The sequence below is a fragment of the Varroa destructor genome, unplaced genomic scaffold (assembly GCF_002443255.2).
Source record: "Varroa destructor unplaced genomic scaffold, Vdes_3.0 BEIS01000006.1, whole genome shotgun sequence".
NCBI lineage: Eukaryota > Metazoa > Arthropoda > Arachnida > Mesostigmata > Varroidae > Varroa > Varroa destructor.
This window is the reverse complement of record NW_019211459.1, coordinates 19,844,771-19,866,748: the sequence shown is the minus strand read 5'-3', so window position 1 is coordinate 19,866,748 and position 21,978 is coordinate 19,844,771. Positions and strand designations below refer to the sequence as shown.

The 21,978-nt window shown below is 40.0% G+C and overlaps 1 long non-coding RNA gene across 3 annotated transcripts; it reads right to left on the bottom strand.

Moving 5' to 3' along the window:
- Positions 1–1,885: 1,885 nt before the first annotated feature.
- Positions 1,886–6,690, bottom strand: LOC111253442 (uncharacterized). Of its 3 annotated transcripts, none has more exons than XR_015330045.1 (4): positions 4,517–6,690; positions 3,827–4,104; positions 2,832–3,724; positions 1,886–2,642 (listed from the first exon to the last, which is right to left on the bottom strand). It is a non-coding gene; the product is annotated as an uncharacterized LOC111253442 (long non-coding RNA). The 3 variants fall into 3 exon arrangements; XR_015330047.1 differs by having other exon boundaries at positions 2,832–3,578; XR_002674656.2 differs by having other exon boundaries at positions 2,832–4,104.
- Positions 6,691–21,978: the final 15,288 nt, after the last annotated feature.

The window sequence follows — 21,978 nt, the reverse complement described above, 5'->3', positions numbered from 1 at the left end:
AGACACCTATTCACGACGTGTGGGGAACACCGTTGCCGGTAAACTGTCGAAAGCGTGCGATGCTGCTTGTTCGATATCGGCCGCAATGGTTTTGCTATAAATGGTTCAGTGTCAAGCCCACTTCACCTATACAGCCGTACCAAAATCACCGTAGCAACAACAGGGCCAACGGCGGAAGACGCAACGCTCATCCGGTACACGATTTGGCTAAGTTCGACTGGCAGTCGATCCGCGCGATCGAGGACTCGCGCTATGGTCGCATTCTCTTCGTAATATACGATACTACAGTAACACTTCGTCGACAGACCGGTCACCGGACCGGCCTCCTGGCTGAATCGCTGCTAAACGCAACACCTTTGAATCGTAACAAAAGCGGCAGTATCGTCATCGACACTAGGCAACTTCTAATCATTTTAATATAGATTAATGACGGTAGACGTGGCACGCTACAGGCACCGTGCCATACCAACGGAAGTTGTTCACTGCGAGTTACTGACATCTGAATCAACGAAGGGCCACTAATTTGCCTGTCGATGTAACCGATTGCGAACCGAAAGAATGATGTTCGAAAGGGCAATCGAATATCAGCGGATAGGGCCACAGCCCAACAGCTTCTTGCCCCTAGCTGGTGGTGCCCACAGCAAAAGGGGCGATGACGGTGATCATGGTATGTCCCAGGGTTGTCATAACGCAAACCCACATACAGGAAAAAGGGGAATATTAATAGCAGCAGCAGCAGCAGCACGTGGACCAAAAGATGCGCGAATCAGTGGCGGTACAGATGCTTAACGTGACAAGCGACATAATAACGGGAAAGAACATATAGACGTGCATAATGCTAATTCATTTGTAACCCACGCGCTGGTATAAAAAGCATTTTGATACACCATCATAAAATGTCACGTAACAAATCTGACATGAAAATAACCATAGTCATTCATTGACTGATTGATTAGCAGAAACCACTTGACCACATGATATGTAGCTGAAGTTTCGCGAGGTAGCGCTATGGTGAAGAGCGACAGATGATAAATGTTCTTCAGCGGCAGTCTTATCGATTGTGCGTCAAAGAGTACTTTGAAATAATATGAGCTGAAAACAGCAGAAAAACATTGCTATAATATATCCGAACGCCGGATCTACATCCATTAGCTAGCTTCGTTTGCTTGTAGTCGAAGTATGAATTTAAGCAGATCAAAATTAAAACACTGCCAATTCCTATTCAGTATACAAGATGCTAGCCCACTAATGACCCGTTTGGGCTGTTTTATTCTATGGTGAACTAATGTAGCTGCTTCTTCTTCGAACCCCACTCCTACATTGTCTGTTCCAATACCCACTTTACCCCCTCGTGTTAATTCTGCTATTAACAGCATCATAACAGACAACTATAGTATATCTGTAGTTACGTTAACCAATCTCTAGGTTCAAAGCTTAACGTATACACGATCTGTCAGCGAAAGATGGAAGCTGAATTTTCTACCGTATATTTCTTTACTCCACGTCGCAGGCTCGCTTCAGCATAACACGAAATGTATCCCCTGAGGCGAAAACAATTAAAACGAAATAGGCATGTACGGTCCTTTGTAGAGTCCGCCATCTCTATTCAATCTAATAATGATATATAATATAACATTAGATACAAGAAGAGATGTTTCGCACGGGCTATTTGGCCTTGATATATAGGCACAGGGGTTCTCTATAAGTCAGTGAGGCTATTAGAGGCTAGTACCGTACTATATCGTTGAGCGAATAAGCTCTTTGTTCTGTAAAACAAGCTCCGGCCTTGCCCCCTGTTCTCCTAACATACTACCATTATTATCACTACTTAACTTAATAATAATTTTAATTGCAAATATTTAGTTTAACTTAATTTTTATATCGATAGTTTTAGACGGTTCACTGATTTTATTAGTCTACATAACTTCGTTATTCTCTAATAAAAAGTTCTTCAATAAAAAACAATTTATTGATTGGTTAATGTTGTTAGTGTTATAACATAGTGAAGTATGATTATTAAGTTTTTCATATGTTTACAGATCAGACGTTCCGTCTCAGACTTCAGAATCCGTCATTGACCAATGCAGCAAATAGACTTTTCAATGCATCATCAAATAGTAAAATATCAATGTACAAGACGCCATACGAGATCTTTACCAGATGAATTGGCCCTATCATGGCGCCCTGTTTGAAAGGCTAACTACACATAGTTTGGAAACATCTACACAAAAAGTTAATTTATGTCTACTTTAACAATTTCCTGTGTCACCAGCATTGCTTTGATTCTTATTCTTTTATTTTTATTAAGCTTAAGCCTCCATTAAGGAAAATCATTGTCTTCTGTGTATATCTGGCAAATGTATCCAGTAGCCTCACATTCAGCCGCGCACCTCAAAGCCCATGAAGTATATAGATATTACGTACTACGTTCTGTCCTAACTGGCCAACATGCGAGACCATTCCGCGAGCTTCAGAAATCGCATTGGCACTGGCATGCGTATTGTTAGATACTTTTTAAGCAATACTTATTATCATAGGTACTCAACCGCGCAGACTATCGTCCATAAGCAGGATCATCCACACCAAGTCAAGGTGGCCGACTGCCAATTTTCTGGGAGAAAGAGCCCTCTTGAGACAACGCGCTGCATACAGGATCACGTACAATGTTCAACAAACAGTTCGCACTATTAGTAAAGATCTTGCCGCAAGAACCTAAGCAGACATACCATATCGTTCTCTTTCCTATTCTATGTAGATTCTTATGTTGCTGTTACCTATGTTAGGACAAAAAAAAAAATAAGAACAACTATATATTATGCCAGGAAACGTACTTGGTCGTGTTACGCAATCCAAACAAATTCGCTCATTGAGTACTGGCGACTTCTTTTACTTTCGACCACCCGTGGCTACCGTCGCCGCCGCCGTCGTCGTCGTCGTCGTCTACTTGCCAGCAACACGAACGATCCGTCAATTCGGAAACGCGTAACGAAACGCATATAGACGCGGTGGAAGTGGAACCCAATGATTTTCAGTGGTAGCGATTACAATGACAATGCTGGGGAGGGGGTAAGGGGAGGCTGAGAATGACGGCCGAAAAAATTTCAAAGGCTTAATGCAGTTTAGATAGACGGGGCATTCGTTCTGATTGAATGTCCTGGTCTCCGCATGGTGACGGACCCAGGCCCGCTTCTCCTCAGTCCATAGACACACAAATTACATATAAACATATGCTCGAACCCAATCTACGCTCGCTGTGTCGTCGACGTTTCGTACTGTGGGGCTCCCAGCGGAGAGACGAATAGTTACACACCTTGCCAGCCAGACCGCGTCCGATGAAGCGGCGGACGACGACCCACCATTCGAAAAATGGGACCATCGCATAGACTGCTGCTACCAATAGCACTATATAGACATTCGAAAAACCGCCGCGGCCAAATAAGTGACCGAGGCTAAAGTCGGATGTTGCTGGACAGAAAGTAGTATGCACGTATCGCACAACCTATGTCTGCTAACTGGTACGGCGTAATGCGCTATGGAGAAAATGTCAGTTTTTACAGCGGCAGTCGGTTGTGGCTGGCCTATGTAGATAAGAAAACAGTACTAGGACAATTGGAATCAGAGGACGAAAATTAGAGTTTGATCAGTGTTAGACCACAGACGTTAAATGTCGAAGTATAGAGGATGTGCTTGCGTCTATCCATCATGAGCACTCGAGCGACTTTATCTAAAAACATAAAATCACGTAAAAAATGTAAATGAATAAGCAGCGGTAATTGCTATGACAATACGAATCCAAGCTTCACTTTAGTGTCAGCTCGTTACGCACCGTTTGAAGATATTGCCTTCGTCTGATTCCACATCACAGTAGTAGGCCACTCAGTCAGGAACGGCCAGGTGCCGCAGATAAGCGGATCTTTTTGCCGATTTGTTTTCGAATACATAGCCGTACATGTGAAATAACTTAGGATGTTCTCTGTTGCTTGATTATATAGGACGATAGAAAGTGGCCTGCGAGAAGAATACATGATAATGAACGCCCGAGCAGGGAGGACCGTAGCAACAGGACAACGACTGATCGGTCGCACGTTTTCGTCAGCATCCGTCCTGGCCAACGTGTTTTCGATTTGTACAGACAGAGAGACAGACAGACGCAACAATAGTCACGGCTCAGTCGACACGGCTTCATCACCGTGTCTGGTTATAAATGTATAGCAATTCAACAGAATAAATAACAGTGAATGATTATTAACTGATGTTTTTTCCACTAGATCTCTTAACCGACGACGCAAGCAGAAAGGCGTTAGTTCATGTAATTCTAGTCGTATGTACAGCTAGAAAAGTAGGATTCGGTTAAATGGTGTTCGGCACACGGCGAATTGTTGCTTCTGTTTGTTTTCGTGCATGTAATAACAAATACGATACCGTTACGTATGGTTAGATGGGTTCGAAATAAGCGATTAGACATGGCTTGTGAATCTTTGTAAGGTTGAGGCCGTCGTCAAATGTGTCAACCTACCTGTCACCGAAACGTGAACAAGACTGCTACCCGTTTCATTAAGCGCTTCGAAATATACGAGACTGTATGTGCCGATGTCACTCAATGAATACTAGATGAACTCACTTTTGATTTTCTGACTGTTGCCTGTTGGGCACAACGATCACCAACGGTAAAGTTAGCTATCCGTATTCCTCAGCACCACGAGTTCAGGAAGCAGACCCCGCCTCATCTCGATTTGTTCAATATGGGATATTTATCTATGATTCTTTCCTTGGCCTTTGTGGCCACTTGCTATTTTACAACTAGCACGTCCAAACATCACCAATCTCCGAATCTGCAAACTTCCCAGTCACACTTCCTTCGTCCTGCTCGGCTTCTTACTATGGTCGATCTTTCTTCGTTGTTTTTCGCCGTGGAGGGTTAGGGGTACCACATTTCCATTACAGGACTAGAGGTGGTCCCATAGGCTTCAGAACACCTCAGACATGCTGTAACGACCATCATCCGGGCTGCGAAAAACGCCAACAAGCTTCGGCTGTAAAGGTCAGCTTCTCATCCTGTTCGGAATGGCACGTCACTGCTATGGAAAAGGCACATCGACCGAATAGCAATAATAACCAGAAATGCATGCACGTTCTTCCTTTCTTAGATGAACATAGTCGGGGTTCACATCGGCACGCTAAATACTGCACGATAATCTAATTCTTCCTTCTACAAACAAGTACGATGATAACGAACTCAGAAATATTCGAAATCGCACGTTTGCAATGATAAGTTACTATGGACTCGTTGAACTCATGCGACGATAGTACGACGCTCACGATACGACATTAAACGATAGGTTAGAAGATGCGACAGCCATAGTGTTACACATTGGAACTAACGCTATCCGTTCTAGCTTCGAGCTTCCGTTTCCGTGCGTAGCAGTTGTATCATCTAAGGATGTATCGAAGAAAGTCCACTATTGAAGTTAGCCGACGTCGGAACCAATCGCACGTAAGCAAATTAGATGTGCCAGGTAATCGTGCGGCTGTTAGATATTGGAGCCGCCAACCCTAACTATGGTAAAAGCACTAGATTACCTCGGTGCCACGTTGCACTGCTGTGCTCGCCAGCCATTGCCGCCACGGATTCCTCCAGCTTGCTTGCAGTTCCTGCTGCTGCTGCTGCTGCTGCTGCTGCTGGTGCTGCTGCTGCTGCTGTTGCCGCTGCTGCTACTGCTGCTGCAGTTTACTGTCGATAAGCGCCGGCTGCTGTCAAAAAAGCGTGTGCGGTGCGAGCCGTTGTCCTGTCAGGCTGTCTCTCGATCAGTCGTCTGCTCTGCTGGTACCAGCGCGACCTGATGCCATTGGCGCAACCATTGCCGGCGCGGGGTCCTCGGTCTTTGTCTCGGGCAAATCCGTTCCACTCTTTGCTTTTGTCGATCTGCGTCAGGTTTTCGACTGTTCGCCGGTCGTTCTGCTGAGCGGCAACGTGAAGCGTCAACCAACGAATAACGCACGGCTCAGTTCGACGTTTGACGCAGTCGCACGCCGCACACTTACTAAACAATCTGTGCGCTCTTTGCTGGTGGCCGGCGCTTCGTTGTCCCGTCCTGCCCCGCGTGCGGCTCCACTCACTCACTCGTTCGCTCGCTAAGCGGTCGAGGCACCACCGTAACGTGGCTGTTATGAACGATGAAAATACGGCCGTAAAGCTGAAGCGGGCATACGGTAAACACAGCAATGATAGCGGCACCAGCCAAGCTGGTGCACCAGTATATGAGCACCTTCACCGGGGTAGACGCTCACATAGTTAGTTGTCGTCGTCGTCGTCGGCGGCGTATCGTTGTGTGTGTGAGCCCTCAACCTGTTGGCCCCCCAAGTGATCGCTCGACCTATCTGTCTGATAGCTACGGCAAGAACTGTGGCCGCGAAGTTGCTGCTGCTTCGACTGTCAGAGTCGTCCGACAAGAAGAAGTGGCGAGGAGGAACTAGAGGCCCGGAACGTGCTGAGATAGCGAAGCTGTGCACAGATTCGTTCACAGATGGTTAACGTCGACTATCCGACGGCAGCGATTCGGTCTATATTATTGTGTGTGGATCTATTCTAGCCGAAGCGAACCGAGCTGGCGGACCGGTTCTCTCGCAGCGAGCACTTCTTTAATTCATCGGCAGCGGGGATGGATTCATCGTAAACTGCGACCAGCAAAACTACTGACATACATATAGTTGACAGAGAATAGTTACAAATGTCTGTGTGATTGGTTCGCGATGCGTCCAGCTGATGGCGCCACCAGCTTTGGTGAACCATCAACGTCAAACCTGTGTCGTTGTGTTGATTGACTCGCCACTGTCAATGTACACGACCTCCTCCCGCGGTTCGCGACTTCGTCGTAGCGGTCAGCCAACGAAAACTCTAGGTGGACGTCAAAAAGTGGTGACAGGAAAAATCGAATGTTTATTTCTGTTTGGCTACCACTTTCAGTGCCACTGTAGCCGTCCATAAGGTCATAGAGGCATATTTCATTCATAACTTGGCCTTTGGTAAAGAATGCCCTTTGCGTTTCCAGGTCGATAAATTGACGTATGTATATATGTATTTTGCAGCTAACATGAGCCGGAAGAATCTTCTATACCGGGCGGACGTATATTTGTTAGACAAATAGCTATATACGCCTTAGTAATAAGCGAACAGAAGCTGTGGAGTGAGCGGTCAAAACGCTTTGAAAAGTTGGCAAGCTTACTTTCTTTTTGGCTAATAGTTGCTATATGTTTGCTTTATTACTGAATTATTATTATTATTAGGAACAGCTGTAACAATCCCCATTTACACTTGGGGGTTATTAGGTCTTTCCGTAGGCGTCTTTGCCCCGTATCAACTTCTCTCCTCAACGTTGCATCCAATGCACAGTGTACATCCACTCTACATATCGCTGTTTGACACCAATCGGCCGAGGTTTTATCTGCGTTCCAAACAGTCAAAAGGCATCATACACTTCCAATAGCATGTCCAGCTCTGCACGCATCTGCACGTGGGAGGAACGTGATACCCGTTAGCGTCAGATCGTCGAACATAACTGTTTTCGTTGGTTGACTGTTATCAATGATTAGAAAAAATTCAAAAGGGAAAAGTGGCATTCATGTTGCTAGCTAGCATGCAGCGTCATTGATACACTACGACCAGATCTGTTTGTATTACGCTGATCAGTATGACCACTGACGGCTTATACTCGGTGTTGTTATATTTTATAAATACCTACTATCCGGCTAGAAATGGTTTATTTCGCCGCTATTATCATTTCTAACAAATTAAAAGAAGAAGGGATTTTCCGTTAGTGTTGGTGGCGCTATGCTTCCACGGAAGCCATTTTTTCTCCTCAATTTAAAGCGATTTTCGAGGAGACTTGGCTGATGTCGAAATTTGCACAAAGAACTTCAGCGCTGAAGTTATTAGGTGCTCTGGGTAATGTGGTATATGCACTGTTCCGCATTGGCCTAATAATTGTTTCATTACGTCTAGTACTATCGTTAAGCAAAATTAACCTGCTGAATATCTGCAAGTTAGCTGGACAGTGGGTCAACAGGTCTCTCGGATTTGTGACTGTTAAAAACTTCAAGTCTTCTTTCTGTATGTCTGACTTGCCTGATTCTATAAAAGTCATTAACAAAATCGAACAATTTTGAGGCTAGATTGGCCATAAGTGTACAATTAGATTGCTTGAAATAAGTGTGGCAGATACCGAGAAAATTTTCTGTTGTATAAATAAAATTGAATGTTGTTCTTAATTTAAGCACACGTGTACTGTGGCATATCTAGTTGCCAGGGTTCGAGCCAGCAACCCGCCACGAAATTAAATGTCACGGGAGCGGAGAAGGTGGGGTCTGAGGATTATTAGGAGGCAAACGCTAGGTAATCACCAAGAAGGCCTCTAAAAGACTAAGAACGAAGGAAAGGCATGTCTGTGAAACGGGACGCCTGATTTTTCATGTACTTTAAATTACCAGAAAATTTGAATTCGTAGGCTGGCATCAACTGCAGTAAGCTTTGGCTCTGTTGCGATAAGCAACACTGGGGAATGGGGGGAACAATAAAGTTACGCAAAATATACTTTTAGCGAAAATCTGAACGATCTAAGAAAACCAAAAAGCAGAAATCGATAATATAAAAAAAAAAGACAGGCCAGTTTTCTTCTAGACCCAGGTCTGTAGCTGCTTCCGACGTCTGTTGTCTAGCCCGGGTCACATCGTAAACCATACTAAACCGGACGAACCTCGACTCGAAAAACAATTACCGCTCTACGCTAGGTTTGTAGAAGCCTTGCACCTTTCAGCCGATTCAAACGGCCGCATGTTCGATAATTGGCTCGTCCTATGCACGATTCATGAAATAGCTTAAATTAGTAGAGTTAAAATGTATCTAAAAGTGATAATAAATTAGAGGCTATAGAGATAGATGTTTTATAGCGGCCCGCACTTTTTTACAGCAACCTTATGGATTTTGTGGGTGATCTGGATGCCCTTCCCGCACGAATTTCTAAGCGAAAACGCCACAAACGACCTGGAGACGTATTATAGTAGTTACTCGCCACTGCGATCTTGACTGGCACAAGTTACGCAGAAAATATCATAGAAAGCGTTTTTCATTAAGATGCCATGCCAAAATAGAATAAAAACTTGGATATGAATACGATTTCTCAATATTGTTATTTAAATTGATAAGTGTTAAAGTTTCAAAGCCGTCTTTGGTAAAAAGCTACATGGAAAAAAAAGGTGGGTTAAGATGTTCTGTGATGAATTTGTCTGCTGGACGACAAGAGCAGTAACCAGAGTGTAAATGAGCCAATAGGGATTTCATATAATTGTATCACTCTATGTAATAGGGCTTCATGTATTTGCACCTGCGTATTATGCTTGTACTTATTTAATTGTTAAATCGAATGTTTTGAATAATAATGGTCCTTCCAGGCCTTGAATGTCGTTGATCAAACTGTTAACTATATAGTTTTTCTATTTGAACGGTGTTTTTCTTTGTTCAGATTTGTGTATCAGGACAATTCCACGATTGTCTAACTTGATTTAGCTTAAGCGCGTCGTGAGCGTACAGCCAGTTGAACGCGTTCGTAGACAAATCGAAGGCGGACAATGGCCTCCAAATAAGAACGATGAAACGTACGCGTACTGCCTCCACGTACTGGTTCTGTCTATTCTGCATTTTAACGTGCGAGCTTGAAGACATTTTACTAACAAACGATCTTTTTTTCTTTGTTACTATTCATAGAAGATGCATTCAGTTTGTCTGAATCAGTCGGTATCGGTACAAAAAAATGTATATTATTTATTAAATGTTTTTTGTTTATCTAAGTTGACTCTGTATCTATGACGTAACAAAGAACTACATTCAGATAGCGTGACCGTCATAAACTATATTGCTTAAAATTTTATCCACCTTTAAATTGGGCGTCACTAGTTTCAACTGACTTACCACATCTGTGTGTTCTGAAATTGACCCTACGCAAACAGCATAATCAAGATACTCTGTTTGTACAAGAAGAGCGAATTTTCCAACTATATTGACCGATTATTATTTTTTTCAATAAAAATTATAATTAATAATAAAATTATAATTTTTAATTATCGAAGTATTACCCATGGGCATCAAGCAGCTATAGAAACAATATTAAAAACTAGTCACAGGGCCGTTTGAAAACTCGGAGCCATCTACGCATATTCTGAAGTGATGGGTACTGTTAAACTTCTCAAAATGATCCCCGGAACACCACTTTTCAGCAGTGGCCTCCACAGCTTACGTAACTTAAGTTAACGTAATTTAAGTGGCTTACCCTGGCTTCTTATTTACCTTCAATTGAAACAGGAAGATTTACCGACTACATATGTAACACGGTTTGTTAGGTTTTGTAAAGAAAGAAAAAGACGCTATTATTGATTGACTGCCCTGGCCGATTCCAGCGGTCCTTAATTGCAGTTTTTTGCTCCTCAGGCCGGAGATAAGTATTTCTGTTGAAATACTGAGAGTCTGCTTTAGTTTTCGATTGATTGTAAAATATCACGATACCGAGATAATAACCGTAGTATTATATTATATCTCCTTTACTACCTGTTCCCTGTGTGTTGCTCTACACTGGGTTATACTGGACAAACATTTTTGTAATACGTTTTAATCTTTAAGTCGCAGCTTTTTGATAATTCAAGGTGTCCTATGAAATGTAAATTCAAATCATCATATCCATATTATAGTCTGAACCGTGACTAAACAAGCCAAGCTCTCCTCCTATACTATGACAGACGATCGTTTAAGATATACTACTTCTTTATTGCAATATTCGTTCTCTTCATTTCTATCAATTATAACTGGTTAGCATATTTCGCTTTCTGTGCATGTAGCGGCCTTTGGCTCTGGAACAAGGACTTTGCTAGCGAAAACCCAAACACTTCTGCATCCATTCATCTGTGAAGGCAACAGTGGAATTCAACTAAGCAGATTCTGAATTCGAATAAATTAATAAAAATTCAAGCATAACGGAAACCGCTTTATAAATTGCTTTTAATAATTGCTCTTACAGATGCTGAAAAAATGCCATGATATTTACGCGGCATATGCGTCCAATATAGGCCCAGTTTTGAGTTTTTTTTTTTTGACACCATTCAGTCGAACGTTATCTGTCCTTGCATATTTTGACACGAACAGTGAAAAGGACTTTGTCAGCAGAGAGCTATCGATTCACGTAATACTGTGGTTTATTAATCCAGACGTAAAATTGACCTGTTGATGGGGCAGTTGGCGCCCTCGTCCAGAATACACCTTTAGCCATTGCGACATAGGATTTGAGTGTCACTATTTGCTTTAAGGGCCTTATTTTAACTATATAAGTCGAACTTCTTCTGCGATTTTATAGTTTGACTAATACAGTTCGTGAACAATCTGTTTAAGATACCAAAGACGAGGAAGGGTGCTGATAATATTTACTGGAACTTTTCGCATCCAAGTATTTAGATGCCTCTTGTGTATTTATATGCCAATAATGATTTCATAATAATAACCTATGAGCAGGAACATTTTCAAAAATGTCTGAGTTTTGCCGCGCGTCGTTTCTTAACGGATGAAAATCCTACTGAAAATGAGAGCAAGTGTTATGGGCGCTTCATCATGAATGGTACAATAAAACGGTTATCCCTAATTGTACATGAGGCCTCATGTGTGGAGATGTGATGTATACATTATTCATCTGAGACATGCCTTTCTTCGAAATAAGTAATTTTTTCCATGCAAGTTGGCTAGTGTTTTTGTTTCATTGACGCTACGCCAAGTCACAATAAAACGGCAAACACGAAGCAAAAACAAAAAATGCACCAAACCTCGAGCAGTCAAGATTAGAGTAGGGAGCAGAAAGGCCAAACGAGACCGGCCGGTCCACTGAGGTAAGGAAGTGTCAAAGAAGAAGCTTGCCAGCTACAACTGTTTAAAGTGCATCATAGATAGATAGACAGAAAGCGAGAGAGAGAGAGAGAGAGAGAGAGAGGAGAGAGAGAGAGAAGGGGGGAGAGACATGCAACGTTTTTGATAGGCCTGAATTTAAAACCAAAGTGGGCAATTAGCAGTTCGCTAGGACAACCCCTGAGTGGAAATACAGGTTTGATCCTTGTGCTATTCTTGGCATGTGATGGAACATCACAGTCTGGATAATATTTTACACGGCCCACGAAAATTTATGTTGCACATACACAAAACGCACCGCTGCAGACCAAGCACCCTATATAAATTTATGAAGATATATAGAGTAGCTGTTTGTTCGGTATCTTATTATTGAGTGTCCATTTAAACCAAACAGGGCATTGTATTATTTTTTTTCATGGGCTTATCTAAGTGGCGCTAAATAAGGCATGGCTGATTTCGCGTAGCGTGATCGTGATTGAGTCAGGACTTCACTTAAGATATTTAACCTGACCTTATGTAAAGTCTATATAAATGTGTTATAATCGACTAATCGAAATTGCAGAAACCGTTTATGCTACACCTTATAAAATGATAAGTAATTTTCTATTCATTTTAAAGATTTGTTGTTTCTAAATTAAAATATATGTTTATACATTAAATTTTAAATCATTTAAATCTTCCTATTTCATGAGTGCAGGGTTTTATAGTTCATACTTTCACGTCATAAATTCATGGTAAAAAAGATTTATATATTTCAGATCTCCTTTCATTTTCTGTGCTTCATTCAAACACCTACAAAACAAAATATCATTCAGTATCATTGGATAAGGTATCAGAATCCTACGAATTCATACGAAGTAAAATTTCATCAAAGTGCCGCCCTAGGTACATGTGACACATGCACAATTTTATTGAAATTAATTTAGTAATAAAGTAATAAAGAAAATGCGATATTTTCCACGCGAGGCATTTTACATTTCCTAAAGTCTAAAAAAATGAAGACGTTTTATTACGTAAAAAAACTCATCTTGGCCAAAAACCTATATGATCGATATTAAGGCAACACTTAAGTACCTTCGGTTTCTTGGGTTTGCGTGAAGCAAATAAAAATTCTAATCATTTCTCGTTTGTTTTTTGACCGACTTCTCAAACGTCACAAACTAAAAATCAGCCAATGACATATATACACAAGTACCTTCAGCGACGGCGATTACAAATTGCAGATCGTCTGCTTCGAAAGCAACCACAGTGATAGTGTTAGCAAAAAAAAAAAACTCGACGCTGGTAAAAAAAAAACAGCTGTTACTTTGAGAAGAGCACCATAAACCATATCTCCTGAAGTCTGGCTGAAAAGCAGAATTTAGGGGTTGTCAGCTTGCGCAAGTCATTGAATTTTACTGGGTGTGCTTCGTTGGAAAAATAATTATCCAGCTATTTCCCAGGAATACGCTAGCAATAACCGAATTAAAAGATATGACTTTTGGTTATCGCCGGTTTAGGAGTACGTATATAATGTAAATATATATATATACCCAGTTTCACATTACCCAGCAAGGTTATCCTTGGAAACATCTTGTTTTCTAGCGAACGCCACAATTTAGTTCTGAAGGGCAGGCATTTTCGTCTAGCCCTGTTAACTGACTGATCTTTTTTACTTGCCCATTTAACTTTGCTTCCAATTAATTAATTGGTAGTTGTCTATTTTAGACTGTAGGATAAAGGTGTCTTTCGCAAATATATCAGCATAATTACTTGTTATTAGTAATAGGATCGCGAGCTAATACGGCATTTTCTCCAAATTTTGTTAGCTTCTATCGTATCCTTCACCGCGGTACCCTTTCGCCCAAAGATAGGGTCTCTCAAAATTGTAAGAATGGATCAAACTAGCGGGAATAGCTGTTTTGCTTGCCGAGCTAACATGCGTAAGTAAGGCAAAAGTACTAAGCAAACAGATAATTTTATCTGTCTTGCTTCCGAACTTAGTGTTTATACGAACAGATATATCAGTGTTTTTCGTCGTGACAAACTAGTGCTGAACTATTTTTTTTTTCGTCCGGCAAAGATCAAAGTTACTACTCAAGTTGAATTTGTCATGTTGTCGGACCAAATATAACTTGTGACATGATTCATAGTCTTTTCATATAGTATTCATCTTCGGCTCGTGTGCACCCTTCCCTGTTGAGATCTCCCAAACCCTGCCTGTTTAAAGGATGTACATGAGTGAGTTGTTTTTAAAGCTAAATTCATCAAGCTTTGATATATGGATTAGAACTATCATTTTGTATCGAAATGCCTATGTATTATCATGAGAACGTAACCTAATACATGGACCTAATTCCTTCGAAACCCGCCAGGCTTCAGCGTAAGAACAATCAAAATTGCTAATAAGTCATTGAACAGAAAGTTTAACTAATTGGATATATCATTAATTTTGAGTATCTTTCAAATATATTACTTTATTAAACGGTTACACACAATGTTAACTTCTTATTGTAAGCTACAATATTCCTCGTAATAGTACACTAGTGAATATATCCTCTCGGAACGCCAGCTGTATATGGCTTCCTCGTGTAGGCTTTTCATTTAAATTATTTATATTTATTATGGAAGCCCCCAAAGAAAGGCTCAACTGTTTTTTTAGACTAAGGAATTGTTGTTTGATGGTGCACCAGTGCGTGTGCAGGAAACTAGCATATTGAAAAGTATTTTAATTGAACTGAAATCGGAACTTACTATTTCAACTGTCTACAAAAGAGCAGGACCTGCTGATTCAGCATAGTGAATACTCAGGCACTGAAGGTTTGTTGTCCTGTTCTCCAAGGATATATAGGTAGCACTTATTTATTGCATACGATCAATGACAATTTATGCATTCATGAACTCGTGGATCGTTTCTGAATTCGATATCGCCTCTCAATGCATTGTCATGAACGTTGCGAGTCGAGCTTCCACTACCCTTTTGTTTCAATCTGCAATGCGAGTGTTCTTTGAGTTCCTGCGTGTTCCCGTTGCTAAGAAGCATCAAGAAGAAGAAGAAGAAGTAATGATCTCGTATATCTGGGTATCATGAACCCCTGTTTGCCTTGCCTTTATAGTTCGTCTTTGGCGACGTTCATTAACTGGATTTGCTTGAAGTTTAGAAAAGTTCTTAGCTTGTATAAATGCAAGGCGTTATAGTGCAACATCTTCTGCGGTATCAGCAGATTCTACGTGGAAGAAGAGATGCTACAACGCAACAGAATGCACTGCATGGCATGAAATAAATTCCACATGGCTTTATCTCGTCGCCCGAACTGTTGGTGTCATAAAACACTGATAGACCCATCAGTGTGTAAACTGCTCTTTTTAACTTTGAAGAGATTTATCAATGAAACATTTCTTTTGACGCATCGAGGCTTTTTGAAAGCTAAGCATCCAGCTGCGAGTAATCAGTGGTAGCTGCGCGCACGATCTTTTGGTGAACCTGAGTAGCTTGGGCTTAAATCTTAACTCTATGTATATATATATATATATATATATATATATATATATATATATATATATATATATATATATATACTTGTAGAATGGGTCGTAGGTCTCTTGGCAGTTGAAGCTTTCATTTGATAAGCGCAGATTATAATAACAGTGTATATATTATGGAAGCCACTCATCTGTATCTCAACGGCGATAAACTGTATATCAAACAATCGTACGACAGCGTTGAACTAATGAGCCAGCGTTACCACTAAGAAGGTTTGTAACTATCATAGCCTTAATCTCGATTTGCCTGGCGAACGCACCAAACATAGTTCATTAAACTTCGTTAGATGTATTGTTACTAGGAAGACACCATTGAATTATTCTCAAACGCTGTGTGTGACACTAGGTTTCGGTTCGGGAGATGGACCTAAACGGCACAGGATAATGTTTCGCTTATTCCTTTCAATTCTTGAGTAGTTTCTTAAGCGATTAGGCATAAAAATTGTGGGCTCATCCGGTAGTAAAGATAATTAGATCTAAGTTGGCCACCTAACTGGTTTCTGTTTTAGCCACAAGTTACCCACTAGCTAAATAGTTTTTCTAAACTTCTTCTCAATAGAACATCCCTAAAAAGTTAGCCTGTTCATTCACATCTATTGAGGAACGTTATTTTTGTTTCTACCTGTGAACAGCGTTTCGTCTAAACGACTAGAGATTACTTATTGGAACAAAACTTCTAGCCCCTTAATTGTACATCACTTAAGCGAACAACTAACGTAATTCGTGCGTACAATCAGGTGTTTCGCGGGGCGAAACTTGCAGTTCCGTCCAGTCAATCTACACTAGCAGAAAGTCTGTCTGTCTGCCTGCCTGCCTGCCTGCCTACCTGCCTGTCTCTTTCGCTGTCGGACTTCGAACAATCGTTGGCTGAATTTGACTCTTTTTTGGGGTTACTAGAATTTTATCCTGGGAGAATCTGCGGGAAAGATGGAGCCGGTTCTCGAAATATTTTTCCTTACGAGATGTTAATTTGATTGATCGTAAACTGACGATAGCAACTTTTTTGTCCTTTCGCCCCTAGACAATGCCCTCTACAAAAACCAAGATGGCCATCAACAAACAACACACGCTAATAGCTTGTCAACGCAAGAACAAGTGTGTATTGCATGACAAATGGAGCTTAAATATATCTTATATTTAACACTGCCCCGATTATTGAGCTGTCAAGAGATTTTCGGCTCACCTTACGTATACATGAGCATGCACTACGGGATTATGGCAAATCACTTAATACATTTGTATATAAGTTACTTGATATATATAAATGTTTACAAAGGAGACATGTAATAAAAGCACTTAAAACATTTTGAGATTTTGCCTGACCGGTTGAATGTAACTAACAAAGCGCAAGAGTGTATCGCGTTTTATATATTGATAAAATACACATTTTTATTTATTTATTTATTTATTTATTGGTTGTTAAGTGGCATAATCATTTTTGTCATCCTTGTAGTTTTTCTATGAATTGCTTTTTCAGTTTTTATTATTATTTCGCTCTCGTTTCACATACGAACGAGCGTTCAGTCAACTCAGAATAACGCTCAGTACCTTCTCGTATCTTGTGTAATATATTAATAGTAATTGTTGCTAGAATGAAGCGTCTCGCCTCTGATCCTTTTCGTTTTCCTCTGCTTCGCCTTGTTATTGTTGTTGTTATTAGCGCTAATTATTGCCCACTAACAATTCCAGCAATTTCAAATAAAAAAAAAAAAATCAACAACAATCCTTAAAGGCTAGCAATAATGCTTATTGTTGTTATTTCTGGTGTAATAATGATTGAAATTAGATTATTGTCAGAATCATCAAAAATAAGTATTTTCCTAATTCATTGTGGTTAGGATTATCACGAAATTGTTGTCGTTATGGTGCTTCGTACGAGTGCTTATGTTTGTGCGCCGTCTCACACTTCAATGATAGATAGTTAGTTAGTTAGTTAATTAGTCAGTCATCGATTTTTTTTAGTAGTAGTAAACGACCGTAGGTCACTTAGGACTGTAAGTTCCGGAACTCAGCATCATTGCTATCCTTTCGTTGACGTTAGTACGGTGATCTCAGTCGACTTCTAGTTATTGTTAGCTTCAGTCTGCGTATTAAAACAAGTCATATATATATATATATATATATATATATATATATATGTGTGTTCATTTTATAATATATTTTCTATTTATATATCTAACAAGTATTGGTCCGTATGTAATCTCCTATACAGATCTGAGCATCTTTTTGCTGTCGCTTTTCGCCAATCTGTCCTTACTTAACATTCAGTACATTATATATATATATATATATATATATATATATAATCTTGTATGCGTCTCTGTTGTTGTTGTTGTTGTATAGTGGTTAGTTTTGTAAAATTCGACCCCTCCCCATCGCAGTACCATTCTAGTTATAACTTATTACCTCATTATTTTTAATCATAATTAGTCCCATAGATCTTGAATCGTTCGATTTGTATTTGTCACGCCATATAAGCTACTAAAATAGCTTTATATTCTTGTTTTATGGCCTCCGCTGGTTTCAACGATTGCTCAGTAGGTCTACATTTTACCTTTCTGACTCAATGGTTCGTTATGCAAATTTTAGCGAACTTGAAAGTTCCCGCACAGCGATCGCTCATTGCAAGAGCAGCTAGTGGTAAAGTTACGAAGCTAGAACAATTCATATCATAACGTATGTCATATGCCGTCGTTTCCTGGCGTGTTCTGCTTTTAAATTGAAGGATGTAAAAACGGGCCTGAAACAGAATTCAGGCTGAACGTCCCTGCCATAAGGATAATTACCTGCTATTACCCGAGATCGGATACCGGTCATTTTGCAGCAGAAATGACTGATATAATTATCTAATGATATGGAACAGTGTAAACCTGTTCAAAAATTATACGAGAGTAGCGACTCGCTAGAAAAAGGTAATCATTTTCATGTTGTCAGCGTCATCATTATTACTATTATTACTAAAGTTGTTGTTTACCGTAAGAAGAGACAATTGGCAATTATTACTAGCCGTCCGTATATACGTGCTAGAGTTTGTCTTGATGCAACGATTTACGCTGATAATACATCTGTTTATATAGTATTTTATACGACTTGTATATATCTGTACTCTGCGCCTGCAATGATAATTCTCTTGTTTATATGTATGTATATTCACTGCTATCTCTCAGCCTAGCTAATAAGTTAAATTGGTTCTAAGTTCGCAGTTGGATGGTGTAACTGTAAGCTAGTAGGTGTTACATGTATCCGTATGGAAATGTGTTGAATGCTGACTCTAGCGCAATGTCACCTGTTGGCCTTATTAAAAATAATTCTAAATGAAGGCAGGGTTAAGTGGCGGCGCGGACGAAATCGGTTCGTCGAACGAAACCGATCGTTGGTAATGTGGGGGACTGTATCGTACGTAGATATTATAAGCAGGCTTTTCCCTCTCCGAAAAACGTTCAACATCAATGATGGCCGCTAGGACAACAAGGAGATGGGTATAGAAAAGTGGTAATATATTGATAGAAGGGCCGCTAGCTGATTTGGCACCTCTATGATCAAACTCATACGTAAAATCAAGGAAAAATATTTTTTTAAAAAATGCAAATTAAGTCGGAAAGGCTAATCCCAGCTTGTTCTGATTACATGAAAAGTTTCGATATATACATATATGCAGGTGGTGTTATTATGTCAGTAGTCCTGTTGTTAGCACCACCAAAAACAAAGTTGTGCACCAGAACTTAGTTCCATGTTCAAATAGATTTTAATAGATATCGCTGTTTTCGGTCGTTGGTTAGCGTCTGCAATAGTTCTAAGATATCGTATTGTCGACGCGATTAGGAAACACACGCAAAGCTTACGCAACCATCTATTAAGTATATATGTTACCCCATTTACATGTTCAGGTGTGTTGTATGCAGTCCTTGTATGCACACTTGTACTTGTTCAACGGTAGAAGTTGATCCATTTGTTAGCGTTAGCGTCACTAGTCCTAAATTCAGATATTATCGCCGTAGAAACTGCGTTTTTGTTGTTTAATTTTTTTTTACTCTTTTTGTCAAAATATTTACACTATTAAAAAAAAAAAAAACAGAACAGAATGGCGTATAAAAACGTAACACAGACAGCTTTGGCATGGCGAAAAACAACATTAAGGACCACAGCAATTCCACGAATTAAATAGCATCCCGTATAGTCCGGTGGGCTTCAGAAAATGACGGTGACCGCTCCTCTATTGCCTAGAACATTGTCGCACTTTGTAGCATACTACTTAAACAAGACAAACCGAATTTGGCCAACTCTTTAGGATGTCCTCTGCGCTTCTAACAACAAATACAAAAACTGATCTTAGACAGTCTTCCCTTAGCACGTACGTTTACTTGTTTTATCAGTGTTGGTGCATGTTTTTTTATACGTATTACTCTATATACAGATGTTTGTTTTCGCATTTGATACGCGCATGCTTTCGCAGTAGCTGTCCGTAGTAGAGAATATATCTCTACACGATAGTTTTTCGTTCCCAATAACTCTTTTTTCTTCGGTTTATATATGATTATTGGCGTCCATATCCTACGATCTTGTTTGTCAGTATCATTATGAATATAATCATATATAATATGTTACGTTTCGTTGACGTCCGAGTGTTGTGTAGCCAACAATTCTACAATATCTTGGGTTATTCCGTTATACGTACTAATGAAAACATAAAGTATATAATCACACCTATAACGATTACTAAAACCATAAAAAATTGTTAAGATATGGAGAATATCACCAACAAGATACAATCTGTTTGTATCATTCTCGCGTGTATGTATGTATGTGTTGTGTTTTTATTATATATATATATATATATCGAGTGTTTTCTTGATTATTTATTACCGTCGCGGCGGGCTCGACTCACCGGTTCCCTGGGCTCAGTATCCACAGCGTGCCTATGAGCTGACTGATACTGAGTACTGGTCAGCATCTAGCGTTCCGAACATAAATACATACGGTCTACACAAGGCCAGCTGAAATCATTAGTACTTCTTCATTTGTTTTACGCAGTGACTGTTGCAATGATAATAAAAGTATCTTATCTTTCACGAATGTACATAACGGCTATCTCTATTGGACAATAGTATCCGAAGTACAAGTAAGTCAGTAAAATAGAAAAATTGAGTACCTTTCAGTTTTTTTCTAGAGATGAACAAAATGTAATTGGCAGAAGTAAGGAGGTAGTTGTGTACAGTTGACCGCCACCCACTCAAGCACGCATTTACCAGAAAATAGCTTTCCTAGATCTCCGTGTTTGCCTTTACCGAGGGTAAATGAGTACATATATAAGAATAGCCAGTCAAACAACACGTCACCGTACTGAGTGAAGATGACCCGTACGTGTACGCTACAACCATGGACCAAAATGCATCCTATTGGAATAGACTAGTTTCACTCAGCGCATTTCAGGATACCATGCAACATGGTGACAATACACGATGCAGTAACAAAGGTTATCGTCTGTTGCTATTAGAGCAACGGGTAAAAATAGCGAGATACTGCCGTTTGCCTTTTTTGCCACCTAATCACTCGCGGTCTGAAGCAACTAGATGAAGAACGAACTTCACCATTTCAAGTTCAGTAAATTCCTTAGATCATTAAAATTAGTCGGACTAGTACAGCTTCGTTTGAAAGATACGATCATTTTCACGTACGTTGTTCTTACCATTGCCTAAAGGTTGAAGATTTTGCAAAGCCATTGTTATTGTAGGTGCAAATCAACTTTGACACTCTGTCATAATTGAACTATACGTAGAGGAAGATGATTTGCAAGGATTCTTCCATAGATACTTTTCTGATAACTGATTTCTATAGCTGATCTGGCTGGTTCGGCTCTCTACGTAACAATACGAGTGAACGATATTGACGTTAGCTGGGTTGCCTTTATATTTTGGTGTCTGTGTGTTTCATAATATTCAATTTGGTTATGAGAGATTCGTTACTTTTTGTGTACCTTTAACCGTCAGGCTGAGCCCGGCCGGCCCGTCTATCACGCGACATATGTAATACGATGGTTACACATATACGTACATCCAATATATATATATATATATATATATATATATAGTTAACAAAAATTCATATTAGTAAGAAATTTTCAGTATGTGGTTAGATAATAATAAGTTGCATTGATATAACTGAGTAAACCGTGAGCGTACTTTCTGTATATTCATACATGGCCAACACCCGTTGATACACATATGACTATAGCATCGAAGTATCGATTCCAGTTAATGTCTATGAGTGCCTAGGTGCGGGTATATATTGGTTTTTTTTACCAAGTATAACGGTAAGGTGGCAAGTACTTCGCCCTTGACACCGTTTCCAGGTTTTGTCCAACTCATGCGCGCAATATATTGTCGTATAATTAAAATATCATCATTATAATTATTATCGATATTTGTATTACTAATTGTTGTCGTGATAACATGATACTGTTTGATAACGTCATCATTTATCGTCACTTCTATAGATAATGTAGCACGAAGTAATCTATATATATA